At 39.1% G+C, this 13,541-nt stretch overlaps 1 protein-coding gene across 1 annotated transcript in view; it reads right to left on the minus strand.

Annotated features, from left to right (window-relative positions):
• VEGFC (vascular endothelial growth factor C) overlaps positions 1–13,541 on the minus strand; it is a 201,574-nt gene that overhangs the window by 133,674 nt on the left and 54,359 nt on the right. The gene's annotated exons all lie outside the window — the stretch shown is intronic.

Consider the following 13,541-nt stretch of genomic DNA (forward strand, 5'->3'; position numbering starts at 1 on the left):
CGTATACTGTTCATTCAAGTCGGATGGAAGTAGGACCGATGCAGGACCGATGGGTAAAGTAGGATCGCCAGTCATACGACAGTCATATTGTACCAGTGTGAACCCGGCCTAAGAGTTGAATTTACCTGTCACCATATTACTGGATTAAATTCATCTGGAATGATTCTGATACTACAGTAATTTAAAATCTAGTTTTAAATCCATTATTCCTTTTGTTTGCACTGTTTTTCTAAAGAAGCCAAACTGTATGTAACAAAAATACGGTACGATTTTCGGAATGATTATCATGAGTGCTGAGGAATCTGAACTTTCAGCACCTTCCTAACTAGTCCAATCTTTCAAAACCACAAAACGGTGGTGACTAACATCAACCCAACTTAAGTGTTTGATTACAGCTTTAATAGTATAGACATTGGGAATGATTTATAAACAGGCTGGATGACTCAACTTCAGTTAATTTAATGGGTACGCTTTACTTATTTGAATCCTTTTAAGGCTTTACTTTACATCCATGTAGACAGCATTCTAACACTTAGATATTAGTGGTAATGATTCTGCTGGTGATTAAAGGGATTTTCTGTATTAGTTATTATTTTATATGAATCTAACAGGATTTTGTTTTAAAACCCAACATCAGGCAAATAAAACTTTATTCATTGCAGTGGAAATATGCTTGCATTGCAAGAGTTAATTGTTTGTTTATGTCTAGGGGAACAATAAAAGGAGATACAGTATATATACTTGATCTTCTGCTCCTTCCCACTGGTAGACCAGCCCCTGCAGCTTCTGCACCCCAATGCTCTAGTAGTCTATGATCTTGACGTCATCAAGACAAGAGCAGGGACCATCCACCATGGGGGAGTGTTGTCTTAAAGGGGAGCGGAGGTTCAGGTAAGTAAAACTGTTTCTTCATTACCCTGGGAAAAAAAGAGCTATTAACCCTTGCAGTATGGGCACACTGCATGGGATTTTTTTTTTTTTTACCAAGAGGTGAACTTTAAAGCAAACCATTGCTTTGCCCATTTAAAGCAAACAGCTAGTTTGTATGAATGTTCCCCTTCCCGGCAGCAACACAATTTCATTCCCTTTGCTCACCTGCCACTCTATTCAGTGCTGGGAGCAAAATAAATGTCCTCCAGGGTATGGCGAATCATGTGACTTACCCCATATGACAGTGCTAAGCCAATCAATGCTGTCACATGAGGAGTCCACCACAGCCCTGTGTAAGGTACGACTCAAATAACTTATACCTTATATAGGTCTTTACAACCAGAATCTGAACGTAGCTTTTTGGGAGGCATGCATTAACTGGCAGTCCACCAGTATTCACCACTGCTCGGGCAATCCGATGTTCACAAGCGTCAACATTTCGCTGGTACAGTCTTAAGTCGTCTTAATTGGCAGGTGCAGGATGACATTACTTCATTGTGTGTCAACAGGAGTTAATTCATCTCGGCACCCAGAAAATGCCAAAATTGTATACTGATTTACTGATATGTGCATGCAGCAATAGCAAATATATTGCTGAAGTGTAACCTTACTACAGATTCATATGCTTAAAATGTATCTTTAGTATAAACCTTTTTTCTTGTTTGATATAGAATAAGGGAAGGGAATTCACCTGCTGGGGAGTATTACCCTCTTTCTGTGTTCAGGTCACCATTTTTACCAAGGCAAAAAGTGATTGTCAATCCAAAATGTTATAATAGTCAACAATAAAAAGGTAGGGAGAACTTCCTAATTCAGATGACCTCTTACTTCCTATTGTGACTCCGTAACAGGACTCGAAAGGGATTGTCACATTTCCCCACTCTTTGCACAACAAAAAAGCATTGGTCTAAGATATACATAAACATAAACAGCTTATATTTCGAAAAGTATTACCCACCTCCTCCAGTTCACTGAAGAAATGGGCTGTTATATTAACTTCTCTGTGACATTGTTTGTAGCTCAGGTGACATTGCACTGCATTTTAGCACCCAATTCTATTTTAGTGGCACCTGGCAGCTGCAGGAAGGCACAGCTGGCACAGTATACTTGTAAATTGTGCTCACCATCTCTGATTGTCATTCAGCTTACCCGAGAACCCAGCAACAAGCAGCAGTGGCCTAGCAGTGCTTCCTGTCAACAGGGCCCTGTCATATTGTTTAACCTCCCTGGCGGTGATCCCGAGTCAGGCTCGGGTTGGAATTTCAGTACCATAAGCGGTAACCCCGAGCCAGATATGGGATCGCATCGCTGGATACAGGGAAAGGTTACTTACCTTGTCCCCTGGATCCAGCTATGTCCTCCGCGCTGTGTGATCGAGCTGTCCTCCGCTCGATTCACACAGTGCCCGAGTGCCGCTGAGCTCCGTTCCCTGCATCGTTACGGCGCACGGGAGCGGAGATCGGCGCCAAATTCAAAAAAGTAAAAACACACAAAACACACACAGTACTGTAATCTTACAGATTACAGTACTGTATAAAAAAATTACACACCCCCTTTGTCCCCAGTGGTCTGTGCAGTGCCCTGCATGCACTTTTATATTATAAATACTATTTTTTCTGCCTGGAATTTGGAGATTGCCCATAGCAACCAAAAACTGTCCCTTTATGTCAAAAGTGATTTTAGACCAACTAGAAAACAGCGATAATAAATTAGAATCACTTGCAGAATCGAGCGATAGCGATTTGTGGGGAAATTCGTCATCAAACACTAAATCTAATGACAGCAATAATTCTACAAATGAGCAAATTTCAGTGTTTTGGGAATTGATTACATTATTGAATAATTTTTATTATTATTTATTATATTATAAATTTTATCATACCCGGGATGTCTGCTAGACTCTGGTTTGAACAGATTTAAGAGAGTTATTCCTAAGAATTGCAGGCCTACAATATAAAACACCAAATTTCCATGCAAAATAATTGTACCGCTTTCAGCACCTAAAATCAGAATTAATCATACCGCCAGGGAGGTTAATAGAAGATCTCAAGATGAAAGGCCAAAAAAATAATAATACTGGCTAATATTGGATTGGCCTCAAAATACAAGTCTCCAAAGTGGGTGCTATGTTACCTAGTTTTAACTTGTCCTGGGGGTCCAGTCATGTTCTTCATATCAAAGAGGAGAAGAAAGCTGTTGACAAACTGTGGTCATGGCTACTATCTAAAAGGTAAGTGTGGCAGTTCTTGTGACAAAGGTTCTCTGCATGAACATATATATAAGTGGTCTCCAAACTGTGGCCCTGGGGCCCTTTGCTTGCCTTTATCCAGCCCTTGAGGCATAATTCCTGCCACAGATGCCAATAATGGGGCACTATTCCTTCTACTGACACCAACGATGGGGGTATAATTCTTTCCACTGACAACAAAAATGGGGCACTATTCCTCAGAAGGACACCAACTATTTCCCCCCCCCTAATACCAAAAATTGTGAATTGTTTACTCCCACTGGGCACAGTCTTAGATTTAAGGACAATAAAATGGCCCCTTATTTAGAAAGTTTAGAGACCCCTGTGTATATTAAGTGAGCAGTTATAATAAGTGAATCTTCCACAAACTAAACAGGGAGTTTGCCTCAGCAGTCAGTAATGACACTCTCATTGACTGTGAATGGCAGTGGATGGAGCTTGGCTATGAAGTCAAGGAAAGTCAGACCCCAGTCCCAAAGTCAATGTAAATCAAAAGAGGCTTTTCTTGCTAATAAAGGCATATTGTGGCATCTGCTCTTTTACTTTTGAAAGTTAAAAAATAGAGCACAAGTTTATTTTAAAGAGATCATTTACTAAAGGACAAACATTTTAGGTTAGCATAATAAACATATTTGTTTTTAAATGACCAATTGGTATTTTTCTATATATTACCAACTAATAACCACTCTGGTCTTAGCAGAAGAAAGGTCATGCTCCTTATCCCTTGATACCTAAAAACTGAAAAATCAATAGCAAAAATCAAAGTAGTAAGAATGAAAACTTTTGCAGTCTATACAGAGCTCTATTGTATATTGAAAACCCAGACAAGCTGGCTAATATTTGCTAAGAATTTTAATGGCAGTTGAACTTCTGGAGATAGAGACAAGTAGTGGGCGGAAAGAGGAAGCAATCACTTGGTATCAATCATATCCTGTATCAGCTTGATCTGTTCTGCCTGGTGGAGAGGTCTGAGGCCGGTGACACTGTGCAGTGTCTTGTGTATCAGCTGCTTGAAATGAGACAGCTGCTGTTTTCTCACTGTGTGTCTAATACTACAACACAAATAATACATACAAGATACAATACCATAATCTTCTTTGTTTCCTGAATCAGTGTTTTTGATTTTAAACAATACACTCATTTAGCTTTATACAGCTTTATGGTGTTGTAAAGAGCAATCCTGCAGTAATGAAAAAAAAGTCAAGTATTTTTTTTTTAAAACGGGAACTGCTAAAACAGTAAGGGATTGATACAGAATGAATTTGTATAGCTATTTGTCCAGTGAAGTGCGTGTACATACGTTCTGTGTGAATGGGGCAAAAAAATAAATAAAAGTATATAGACTATATCTTGTGCTGTTCGAAAATAAAACATTAATATTAAAACGAAAAATTCCTCATTTGGTCAGTAAGTGGAGCTAGGCATAATAGGAATTTCCTATAATACTTAGCTCCATCTATTGGACAAATGCAGTATTTCCTGTTTAAAATTGAACAGAACAGGACACAGCCTACTTACAATAGTTTTTTTTTTTGTCCTATTAGCTAGCACAGGACAAATGTACATGTACCTTCACTGGGCTATCCACATTCTTTTTCCACTTTGGATAGAGTATGGAGGGGTCAGGAACTATGTTTTAAAGGTTACATATGATGAGAAGGTTGTATTACTTACTTTACCCTCATTATCGCTCTCTTCTCTCCTCCCTCCAGAGCTCTGGTCAGAGCTTCAGCGTTATCATGTACAATGCCCCGTATTGTACATTGGGGAGGCAAAAGTGCAATTGCATCTGGGAGGACTTTACAGAGGAGGCGATAGCACCACTGGAGGGACCTTCTGAAGTGAGTTGTAAGATAAGTATTAAACCTCACTCTCACTGAAAGGGTCGTTTTTTTTTTTTTTCGTTTTTTCTGGTTACTGGAGTTAGGCTTTAATTGCTGTCTGTGTTCCCCACTGGGGAGATTTACTATTTACTCTTTCTATTTGTCTTAAATATTGTTATTTTCTTTTCTGCAACCCCAAGTCCCCCACTATGTGTTCTCCCTTCTGGGGGAACGCACAGTGATTATTGCTAGCGGCTATAGCTGCTGGCAATTATCACATGACATCACATGACAGGCTGGTTGTACCCAAGTTGTTTGATTGATCAATTTGGGAACAGTCAGCCTGCCCATTCATTATTTGAATCTCCACTGGTCCCTGTTAAACCGGCCAAGATTTGAACTGTCTATGGCTGGCTTTAGTGATCATTACCAATGGGAATGAAAGTCAGGGGAATATAAAATATATTGATCAGTCACTAAAATGGAAACAGAGAGAGCATTTTCTAATGGGGACACTTTTTGGTGACAGCTGTCTTTTAGCCCTTGTACACACGGTCGGACATTCCGACCACACAATCCATCAGATTTTTTCCGATGGATTTTGTCCGAAACTGGTGTTGCATACACACGGTCGGACAGAGTTGTCGTAAAATCTGATCGTTTGGAATGTGATGACGTTCGCTCGTTACAACGGGACTACGTTCAGGCTAGTAGCCAATAGCTTTGGTCTCGTAATTTGATCTGAGCATACGTGGCACTTTGTCCGATTGGAATTTTCTACAAACGATCGGACAAAGTCCGATCGGATCATGTTGTCGAAAATTTTTATATCCAGCTCTCAAACTTTGTTGATCGGACATTCCGATGGAAAAAGTCAGATGGAGCCCACACACGGTCGGATTATCCGACAACATGGTCCGATCGGACATTTTCCGTCGGAATGTCCGACCGTGTGTACAAGGGCTTAGAGATTTCCATTAAGCTGACCATATAGTTTTTTTTTTTTTGTTTTTTGTTTTTCAAACAAGGCAGATGGAGGAATTCCCCAGCTGAGATATTGTATTCTCACAGGGGCACTGGATGTTCTTAGAATACACTGATCAGTGGCTATTCTCTTTCTGTATGTGGATGATGGCATTGTAATTATTTTAATTTAAAGAAAAAAAAAAACAAATTGAAGTACCTTTTTCCTAATCAATATCCAGCTGTCATATAACTTAGATCTTTCCCAGCCTGTCTGCAAGTAAACATAAGCGGATTTTTACCAGTCACAGCTTGTGTCACGCTCCTCTAGCTTGTGTCTTAGAATAACAGGGAGGAGACCCCTCCATCAATCAAGATGTAATATCCCACCCCTGTTGTCTTTAGCTGGTTAGTAGGCAGAGGAGGAGGAGGGAGGGAGTGGGCTGTCATTTACCACTGTCCCACATGTGTAACACTATAGTCATATGGGCTGCTCAGATGTGATAGTGAGGGAATGCTCAGCATAGAAACTTACTGAAAACTGAGCATGTGCAGAGCTGCCAACACTGCTCTGCAAAATCCCCAACTTGCTTTGTGGACATGATCAAAAAGAGAGATAAAGAACAGCTGGGTCAACCTGGATTTTTGCAGAATACAGAAAACAAATCTCATAGTGACTGAGTGAATATGAGCAGCATGTAATACACCATTTATTGATAGTTTTTTTGATGTGGGTTTAGTGACACTTTATTGGGACATCAGTTACTATGTAATCTAGAACCTGAGATCATCTCACCACCTTTATATCTGTGACCACGTCTATCCATGACATCCGATCCAGTAACAGTACAACCTCCATGAAACAAATTAGGAGAACTGTCGTTGCATAGTGAACAAACACGAGCACATCTAAATATTATGATCCATCCTAACACATAAATACTAATTTCTAAAATATTTATACATTTGGCGGTTTTGTTGTACATGTTTCTAAGTAGTCTTCTATACACTTCTATTCTTGCTGCAGAAGCCAATGTAACCCTTGCTAATGACAAAAAGGGAAGGAAGGAAGTCTTTATTGCCAAGAAGGTAACTGAAAGCTTTTTCACATTAAACACTTTATTCCACTGTTACTTGATATATGCTTGGCATTAGTGTTACTGTTAATACATTAGACTGGTGTTTTTCCATGAACTAATGTAAGCTGTACAATAAGAGCCTAGTAAAGAGGTAAAAAGTTCTTGATCTCTATCAGCTGTTGACAACAAAAGGTCAAAATACAACAGTACCAGGCTGCACTTCCCATGAAGTAGGCATGGATTTCATTTTGTACTTAGTCTCAACATTGAAGCAATAGTCCTCCCAAAACTATCATTTCTGTTTTAGGTAAAAGCTGGAACTTAGGCTGGCCATAGATTAACAGCTTTAAAATGAACAGATTCCTGCATCCAAAGTGGATAGAGGATTCCTCCCCATTGTGCCAATGCATTCTGACAGTGGGACTCCTCTGCCGTCCTAATACACTATTCAGTGGCTGCAACCACTCATTGACAAAAGTTTTCCAACAATCCCGCTCGACTAAAATTGACGTTAGATTGACTTCCGTCGAGCGGGAAAAGCTATAGATGGATAAAAATCTCAGAAATCCTAATGAGATCGCTGAGCTTTAGCGTCTAGATGAGCACAGGTCCCTGGATAACTGTTGGATTTTTATTTTACTTTCAATTGCAGCATACTTTAGAAGTCTAAACACTCGAAGAAGGCAGAGACAATCAACAATCCCAAGCAGAATGAATACAGTTGGAAATTATGATGAGGAAATCACATGGTCGGGGCATCTTTGACATTAGCCCACTAGGCTTAAACTACTACTAAAATATCACTTATGGGTGGAGCTTTTAAAGTGATTGTGAAGGAAAAATATTTCTTAAAAAAAAATAACAAACATGGCATACTTACCTGCTCTGTACAGTGGTTTTGCACAGAGCAGCGCTGATCCCCCTTGCCGAGTGCCCCAATAGCAAGCCACTTGCTGTGGGGGCACTCCTGCATGCTCACTCCTGAGCCAGCTCTCTGCTTCCATAAGACACAGAGAGTGTGGCTCAGCCCCATCCCCTGCTCCTGCCTCAAGGGCTGTCACAGACAGCAGCTGGAGCCAATGGCTCCTGCTGCTGCATCTCAGACAATCAATAGGGAGAAACCCGGGAGAGCCTTGGGTCTCATCGCTGGATCAGGCTCACGTAAGTATTAATAGGGCTGAGGAGGGAGCTGCACACTGAAGGTTTTTTACCTTCATGCATAGAATGCATGAAGGTAAAAAAACCTTCAGCATTTACAACCACTTTAAGTTCACAGAACACCACTGGAATTGATACTCAGACTTTAAAGGTACCACATAAAAAAATCCATATATAATTAAATCAAGTAAAAAAAAATGTTATCACCCTCATATATTATATTGTTCAATATGAAACATGTTAAAAGACAATGCAACATATTTCCGTTTGTCAAAACATTGTTCCTAATGAAAAAAAAATGAAATGCCCTACTACATTCTTTCATCTGCTTATAAATATCTTTGATTTTAGAAGACATAAGTCAAGTTTGTGTAGATAATATAATTCCAACAAATGGAGTGTTTTTTTACAGACAACTTTGTCCGCTTATTGAGGGCAGAATGGTGGCATAAACTGAAACTTAATTGTATTGCATATGTATGTCTCAAGTCAAAACTGTTAAAAAAACATTCCCATGGACAGATATAGGGGTGAGCAGAGGGAACACTGGTCAAGGATCCCACCAAGATATTATATTATTATATGTTAGGAGCATACACCCTAACAGTAAAATTTGGTGCAGCTCCAAAAAGAATGCTGAGTAACATCCTTATGCATACCTTTATCTCATGATTTAGCCAGTTTCCGCTTCCCAAGTTTTAATACAAGTCCAATACTTCACAGAGGGAATAGTAACACAAAAGACCAAGTAGTCCTTCGAGTCTGTCCATTTTTTTTTTTTTTATTTGTTAACGCTGAGTATAGATCTATGTGTGTCCTAAGCATGTTTGAAGCTATTTACTGTTGACTGTCTCACTACCTCTGCTGATAGTTTATTCCAAGCATCAACTCCCCTTTCAGTTAAGAAATACTTTCTAAGATTAGTTTTGAACTTTCTTCTTGATTTTGGTTTCATTTTGAAAAACTGCCCTCCTAAACCTTATTTACCCCTTGATGTGTTTAAAGGTTTCAATCATGTCTCCCCTTACCCTTCTTTCATCCACACTGTACATATTAAGTTCCTGAAGTCGCTCTCAATATGTTTTATCCCCCAAACCTTTTTCCATTTTTGTTACCCATCTCTGGACTCATTCTAGCTTATCAATATCTTTTGGTAAGTGAGGTCTCTAGAACTGGGCACAGTATTCTAAATGAGGTCTTGCTAAAGATCCATATAGGGGAAGCAGGACCTCCTTCCTCCTCCTGGTGATACGTCTAGAGATGCATCCTAGAATTCTATTCCCTTTTCCCACTGCCTGGTCACACTGTTTGCTCATTTTACAATTATCTGAAATAAGTACACCCAAATCCTTTTTCTCGGTAGTGCTGGCCAACACTGTATCCCCAATGTTGTAGCCTCCTTCCTGTCTTCACATACCAAGCCGCCTCCAGGCCTAAGATGGAGATTGCACCCCTCCATATCCATCAGGTTGAGACGGAGAGTGCACTCAAACTCCAAACCCACTCAGTATACACTACTGTGTAACTATATAGATGTACCAAACCAAACACCCCTGCCAACAGTTAAATGTATCACCACAAGATTTCATTGTGGATACAGATAGGTATGAGTGTGCCAATATCCTAAATATATTGCAAAATGTATTCAAAAGAAGGAAACATGGACTTTAGAGGCATATTTTTTTAATCAAAAATATGTATCAGAATACATATTTGCCTAAATTTATCAAGAAATTGGATTTTGACATTTTTTTTTTATTGGATGTTTTATAGCATAAAGTTAACAATATTTTTTTTTTTCAAAATCGTGTTTATAGCACAAAAAAAAAAAAAAACTGTGGTGATCAATGGCACCAAAGAAAGCTCTATTCATGGGGAAAAAAAGGATATAGCTTTTGTTTGGGTACAGTAACGCATGACTGCGAATTTGTCCTGGTAATGAAAGGGGTAAATCTTCCAGAGGTCAACTGGTCACGGAAAACTGTTGTTCTTACCCATCGGCACCCAACAATTGGCATTCTGCAATACTGAAGATTAAACAAAAAAATCGGATCTATTTCTGTGGGCAACAAGTTTTTGCTTTAGAATCTGTTTACTCAGGTTTACTGCAATGGAATGAGTGCAATACTACAGGGTAAAAGAATGTATGAATGGAACACAAGCATTTTATTACATGCTCGAGACCCAAACCTTCTTAAGGTTATTAACACTTCAAAGCATTATTCTGTTCTGTGATTTTTTTTGGTCTTAAAGGAGGATTAAACTCAAAAATTTAAAATAAAATGCTGACAAATAGGGTTTTTATGACACAAGACCTTATTGGTCTCTTCTGTCATAAATTCTTCTCCCTGTCTATCAGCACTAATGTACACTGAGCTGCACATGCGCAGCTCAATGTACATGTATGGCACCCCTTTGTGCCGTAATGATGTAACTACCATGTGCCCGTGAGAGACATCTTGTCATTGGCTGCATCGCGAAACAGAAGGAACCTGGAAGGAAGACCTGTAGAAGATAAAAGCACCCAGGACCAGTGGGAACACTGACAGAGCAAAGCTGGAGGGCATCATTTGATAGCCAAGTCTGCCATAATGTGCTAATATGTGCTGCATACTAGTACGTTATGGCTAACTCCTCCTAGGGACCCATAAAATAATAATAATAATAATAATAATAATAATAATAATAATAATAATAATAATAAGAGCTTTTTATTTAGATTCTGCTTAAAAAAAGGAGAGAAACATTATATAAAATAGGTTCACACTTGTGCTACTGCATAATCATGTATTTCAGTGCATTTGCGTTGCATGTTTTTTAATGTGTTTTCATGCTTCATGTGTTTTTGTTTTTATTAATAACTAATAATATATTGCTATGTCATCATTTGCTAGGATGAAAAGAGAAAATAAAGTTCACCAAAAACACATGTACATGCATTTTTTCACATGCTCCCAATAAAATATGTGGGCCAAAAATGCACCATGTAGCACAAAAAAGAAGCACATGCACCCTAATAAAATCCACACTACACTAAGTTTAAATAAAGTGAATGAGCGCCATAGAGAATAATGTCATTTCCATTGTCAGGCATTGCAATATGACAGCAGACACACTATAATCCCCACTGGTGTGAATGGAGGCTTAGTCCAAAATGGAACCAATAATAAGGATCGAAAACAGGCAACAATAAAGATAAAAGTTGTTAAACACCACATAAAAAAATAATACATTGAAAAGCAGGACCATAAAAACACAAGTATTTCCAACAATGACAAAATGTTTTTCAACCATTACTTAAAGTAAATACATATTTTAATATGCATGGCCTGAAATTACCCCGTGCATATCCAAAATATCGTAATTAAAATGTCCCACTTCATCTCACAAATGTCACACATATTATTAATGTGGTCTCATATTTTAGAAAAATTCATTTTATTAGGCACACTGCTGATTTTTCTGAAAGATAGAGAATCTCGGCCAAATAGTTTGTGGTTTCTCAAAAAAAAAAATAAGATTCTTGGTGTTCCCTAAAAAGAACAAAGGGTCGCTTAAAACAACAAGAGGTTGACATAAAGCACAAAGCTATTCAGCTTTTTGTTTGTGTAAGAGCATTTGTTAGTCTTTTCTGAAAAAAGTGTCATATCACAAGCAATGGGAAAGGAACATCGAGGGATTTGTAAGCTCCACTAGCGTGATTGTGTGAGTATGGGAGCTGGAAAGATGCATTGGATTTTGCCAGTTAAGAATGCGATAGTCAATGATTCATAATGTATGAAACCAGAAAAAATACTATGAAGGCATTTGTTTGTATAAGAGTGCATGTAAATCGTAAATCTTCACCGAGGTGCTTGAAGCGTCGTATCCCCGAGCAATGGGAAATATACGTCATGGAATTATGTAAGCATTGCTAGCGTGACTGTGCAAGTATGGGAGCTGGAGAGATAGATTGGACTTTGCCAGTCAAGAATGTGATAGCCAATGACACATTATATATGAAACCAGAAAATGTACTCACAAGGCAATGTGCTGTGCAAATTGCTAAAAAAAAAAACAGATAAGAAAGAGCACGCACATAAAACATTTTATTAAAGTATTCACATGCAAAGGGGATAATATATAATGTGGTTAAAGACAACAATTAGACAATGGGGGAGATTTAGTAAAACTGGGGTATGCAAAATCTGGGGTAGCTCTGCACAAAACCAATCAGCTTCCATGTTTCATTGTCAAAGCTTAATTGAACAAGTTAGTAGCTGATTGGCTACCATGTATAACAGAACAAGATTCTGAGTGCTCCAGGAAAATACGCTTACACCCATTCCGACGAGATATTTACCCTGGTTGGACCAGAAACACATTCCCACGATCTGCAAACAGCACCCGTTAATTGCTCCTACCTTACATGTGTTTCGCTCAGTGTGCCAAACACAGCGTATCTCGTCACACCGCAGCCCTCTAACACCTATCAGACATAATCCAGACTTTCCGATTGGTCGGTCTGAGTCCTTTCTCCGTTCCACATGGCCACATTCAGAGATGCTAGCGCAGCACTTTTTTAACAATGGGAACCTTTTATCACGTTCATCGGTACCGTGTTTGGACACAAGACAACCCATTCCTCAATGGGTATACTTTCAAATTAGACATTTCCTACTATCACACCAGCGTCAATCAGACTTTGCTAGATCACTCACTCCTTTTGAATCTCTCTGCGACACGATAGAACCCCAAAGACACCTCATATCTAAAATCTACACCCTCTTCTTCACAGACTGTAATCCCAAATCTCTTAAATCCTCCAGCAGTTGGGAATCAGACCTGGATCAGCAATGGTCAGAAGAAGAGTGGGAAACTATATTCTTCCATATACATAAGGGATCTGTTAATGTGTCAGTCCAAGAAAATGGTTTCAAACTTGCCGCTAAATGGTATAAGACTCCCTCCCAGTTACACAAAATTTTCCCCCAAGTACCCTCTACCTGTTGGAGATGCTCCCAGGAAGAGGGAACTCTCCTACACATTTGGTGGTCATGTCCCAATATCCAACCCTTCTGGACGGAGGTACACCGTCTTCTCTGTACAATCACTACACTCTCTGTTGATTTTACTCCTGCACAATTTCTTTTTCATCATTCCTCGATCTCGAGATCAAAATATCGAGGATCACTGACGCAGCGCCTCATTAATGCCGCGAGAATGTGCATCCCAGTCCTATGGAAATCCAGTACTCCTCCTTCCATCTCGGATTGGTTCCATCGCATTTCTAAGGTGGCTGAGATGGAAGAATTAATACACCAATCGAAAGATTCTCCATTCAGTTTCTGGAAAATTTGG

Source organism: Lithobates pipiens, unplaced genomic scaffold, assembly GCF_037356315.1.
Source record: "Lithobates pipiens isolate NorthernLeopardFrog02 unplaced genomic scaffold, aLitPip1_a1.2 Scaffold_13, whole genome shotgun sequence".
NCBI classification, from domain to species: Eukaryota; Metazoa; Chordata; class Amphibia; order Anura; family Ranidae; genus Lithobates; species Lithobates pipiens.